At 37.2% G+C, this 4548-nt stretch overlaps 1 long non-coding RNA gene across 1 annotated transcript; it reads right to left on the bottom strand.

Moving 5' to 3' along the window:
* Positions 1-339: 339 nt before the first annotated feature.
* LOC138105968 (uncharacterized) lies at positions 340-2492 on the bottom strand. Its single transcript, XR_011148833.1, has 3 exons — positions 2217-2492; positions 1623-1728; positions 340-740 (listed from the first exon to the last, which is right to left on the bottom strand). It is a non-coding gene; the product is annotated as an uncharacterized lncRNA (long non-coding RNA).
* Positions 2493-4548: the final 2056 nt, after the last annotated feature.

The following is a 4548-nucleotide window of genomic DNA, read 5'->3' as shown; positions in this document are numbered from 1 at the left end:
CACCAAAGAAAGAAAAGCTGGAGTGTATTTCTTAACATTTCTCACACACAGTGAAGATGAGCTCTACAGCATCTGATACAAATTTTCTATATTCATTAATCAGTGGCATGAAAGAAGCACTTATTATTGTTTATTTTTTCATAATTTTGGAGTTAATTCCCTGCTTGATGAATCTTGATAGAAAATACAAAGAGTTATTCATAAATTCTCTTCTCCAGGGTCAAATATATGGCCTCTCTACAAATCAAGACTTGCTTTTGTACCTGAATAGCATCTAGTTATTCATTCAGTTGACTAAGTGGTGTTGGAAGACTAAAACACAGTTGAAAACTCCTAACATTTCACATTTAGCTACTTTTTCCAGGTGCATGTTAAGTTCTACTGGGAGACATTAGATTTTCGAACTGCACGAGGAGCCAGAGAGACAAAAGGATGCTACTGAAATAGAAGAAACAGAGGAAAAGAAAGAGAAAAGTTCATCAAGCATCTGGCACCAAAGCATTTTTCCCCTTGTGTGCTCAGTAGCGCTACAAAAGTTAAATAATGAGCAAATGCTAACATATAAGAATCAGGTGTAATTTTAAATGTCTTCAGTATCTAAGCCATACTCACAAGGCAGTTGAGAGATGACAAAGAAGTGATGCCCTACAGAAAATGCTGCAGGCAAGGCAGGACTCCCATAGGGATCTCAAAACACACTTCATGGGCAATTGAACCAGCTCCTAGGTCTCCACTAGTTTCTGTAAGGTATTGAACACCAAGCTCCCACACAAATATTTGTATTTAGACATTAAGATACACTGAAATCTGTTAGTATCTAATTTGCTAGTGTCTGTGTTACTGTATGCATTCACAAATTTTGAAATAGGAAAAATGCTTTATATTCTCAAATATTTTTCCTTAAAGTGAGAAAAAACAAAAGAATATTTTATTAGTTTCCTCCATTAACTCCAGCTTTTTAGCATTTCCAGATGAAATTTGCTTTATCAGAAGTTTTTGATCTTTTTCTTGAATTTTTCTTTTCATCATCCACATGGAAAGTTATCAAGGATTCCTGTCATAAAAATGACTATTATTTTGGATAGAATTTTAAATGAATGTTTCAGAAATTCACAGAAGATTGTTAAGAGAAACACAGTGATAATAAAATAATTTACTAGATTTGTAACATAAATTTCAATATGACTGGATATTGTTAGATCTGGACTAGTAAATGGTAATTGTTACATCAGTTGCTATCAACTCATACAATTTGGCTAATACAGCATTCCTAAAGTCACAGTTTCTGGAGTGATGTTATCATAAGGGAAAAAACCCCTACACGCTCATAGTTAAATGTTAAAAATGTGAATCTATTGATCAAGAAAAATAGAACACTGAAGATAAATAAGAAGAAATTAACATTTAGCTCTTAATTTACAATGCTTTTCAGGTTGTTAAATCATGAAATTTACAGTAAATTTGGCAATACCAGACTTAAATCTAAGAGGTGTTAATTTTAATGCCGCATGCCAAACAGTGGATGTTATCAGACTTCACACTTTTATCTCTTTCAGCAAGAGATGTTTAGGCCTCATATATATTAAGGATAGTTTTGAAATAAGGTGAGTCAAAGGTATTACCTGAACATAAAGAAAATTAACAATAAAAGGCTGCAACCCTGCCGGGTTACTTGAAGACATTTTCCTCCTTTGTGAAGGTGAAAATGCAGCAAAAGTGTATGTCTTCCTAGGAAGACAAGGAAACATCAAACAATTACTTTTCCATCAAAAAGAGAACACTTAATGGACAATTTATTGACTTTAAAGAAATATGCTGTTGTTCGTTAGATTTTCCATTAACCTAAGATCTGTGCTTAGAAAATCTGACATTGCGAGTCAGGAAACTCACTTTCTGTGAAGAAAAATCTCTCTTAGAAAAGTTTAATAAGAAAACATAATTCCATTTCAGGAAGTATACAATGAACATAGCTTTTAAAGACTGGTATTTTTGCTAACCTTATCATTTTCCCCAGCACAAATATCTCACCTTGACTAAAGTTTCTATGGAAAAAATTAGAGAATGAGTGATAAAATGCAAGAGAGGTTCAAACTAGGAGATGTTCCTAAAGCAGTTATGTAATGGAACAAATTAAAAGAAACATTACAATTCAAAGCCAGTCAACCTGTACGAGATGTTCTCGACAACTTTTGCTACTTGGCATTTAAATTACTCACTGTCTCATCATCCTTGGAAAGCAGTCTGCCACTTCTTGAGGGGTTTTTGCAGCTGAGAGGAAGCTGAAGGGGCTTTACCCCTCGTGTGCCAACAAAAGGAAGCCCGGAGGTCAAAGCTACAACCCCTCGGCAATCCCCACTGAGAGACACAAAAAGAAGGGGTAGAGCTCCTCACCCAAAGGAGCTTTCCTCCTGTTGCTGGAATAAAGGCACAAAGGCAAAGAAGAAAGAGAGGGGAGTCTCCATATGTGTTCCACACAGATTCATTCCAATGAAAGGGCAGGGACAAAGAGCCAAATTTATGACAGGGTCCAGGGATTTTATAGTGAGTACAGAATAGGCAGGGAAGGGGATCTCAGCCAATGGGGTAAAGGCAAGTGGGTGGGGTTGACAGCAAGGGAACCATTGAGGACAATACATAGGTGGGACTTAGGGAAGGATCCAATGGGGCGTCGAGGAACAAAGAACTTTCTAGAACTGATACATATTAAAGAAGGGAAATGAATATACATAACTTCATACATAAAACAGAGAGGGGAAAACATTAACCTATTGGGAAAAACATGCCAACAGTAGAACAAAGGAATTATGGGTTCTCACCATGACTGCAAAGTGATATGCTAAACTTGGGTTGCTGACCACCACAGTTGGTTGTCTGAGTTCTCCTCTGGAGGCAGAGTGGCTGGAGCCACTTGCACTGCTTCAAGCTCTTACATAGAGTTTGAAGAAAGTGCGTGTTATTTATGTGTGCCTTATGCCTTACTTTTTCCTCTCGTAAAAGACAACCACCGCTACATAAATATGCTCCAGGAATTTCCAGGCAAGATAGGCAAGTACACAGTGTACCATTATTTACAGGCTAACAGTGTCAGTAAGGCTGTTTGTAAGACTGTGTGGGGTGAAATAATACATTTCTGGATAGGGAGACAGAACTAAGGATGTGTCTGCCTACCAGTGCTCAGGTCTGTTAGTACTGTACCACTGAGAAGAGAGTTCCCTGCTCTCTGGGAAGGAAAATGGCATGTCATGTCTATGGCAAGCCTATAAAACTGCTGAGGAATCCCTAGGTGCAAAAGTTAGCAGCTCTGTGTTGTGTGGAAGGCAATGAGCAAAAGGTCACACGTTTGTGGATACAGATTCCTGAGGGCACTCCTCTGGCTAGCAACATTTTTCTGCATCTTCTTTTTCTACACAAGTCCAAACTACAATAATTTTTTGCTTTCATGAGAATGCAGAAGACACTGTTCTAGACCAGACTGAAGGTCCACCTAGTTCAAATCTTGTCTTTGACACTCTCTGACTTGTAGTCTACTTTGTTCTCTCATCCTGATAAGAACCATATTTTTGTAATTTAGTGCACATGATTCTATTCCTAAGGTTTTTCTTCACAGAATAGTGTGATTTTTAGCCAGGGAGAAAGTTTTGATAATTCCATTATTTTGTCCAGTGAGAGGCTGTTTCAGACAGAACAGATATCTGAGCTTTCTGACTGACTGTCCTTGAGCTTTCCTGTCAGAGGACGTTCCTCAGTATTTCATGTTTACTAGTTCAGTGCTCTTATTTTTTTCCAGGAAATAGTATATATACTTAATGGAAGTCTGATATGCCTGATTTAAACCGACCTCAAGGATTTTTGTCAGTGCTGGTATCTTTCAGCAAATAAATGGATGATGCTGTTGTTCCTTAATCAGCCATGAGGTGGCTGTTAAGTTTTCCAGAACAAATTTCATTCAAGGCACGCCTGCCCATCACAGTCTAAGGACTTAATGGTGTTTCTGTCACAATCTATGCGAAAATTGATGCTGCTATCAGCTTGTGCAGGATCAGCAGTGAAGAGCATGGAGGTATTCAAGTCTGTGAAGTGACAAGAAGTTGCAGCCAGGTGCAGGGTATAGCAGGGAAAACTGTTCCGTTAAGATCACATCTCGCTACCTTTTTACTGTTATTAGTTAGAATTTGAAACAGTGTATTAAGAGGTAACTGGAAATGTTAAATAACCTTATATCCTCTTGATTAGTTGTTTATTTGGGGACTTCAGGTGTTTGGTTTTGTTTTGTTTTTTTTAATGATTGTCACTTTGATACTTTGTCACACTAGTAGCCACAACTGTACGAGCTACAGTTTTAAATCTTCCCTGTTCTAACTGATATAGTGTATACTGAAAAGTTGCCAAAAATACTCTTAGAAGTTATTTTGACAAAAAGTTCCAAGTCTTCTCCCACGGTAGCCAAAAACTGGGGCAAAATCAAAAAGGACTTACAGCAAACAGCAAATTATTAGCAAAACATATTTATTTTTATTTTTTTAACTTTTGTCACATAATATTAATGAT

Source organism: Aphelocoma coerulescens, chromosome 2 (genome assembly GCF_041296385.1).
Source record: "Aphelocoma coerulescens isolate FSJ_1873_10779 chromosome 2, UR_Acoe_1.0, whole genome shotgun sequence".
In the NCBI taxonomy this organism is placed as follows: Eukaryota; Metazoa; Chordata; class Aves; order Passeriformes; family Corvidae; genus Aphelocoma; species Aphelocoma coerulescens.
The sequence above is the reverse complement of the archived record's forward strand: the minus strand, read 5'-3'. Positions and strand labels throughout refer to the sequence as shown.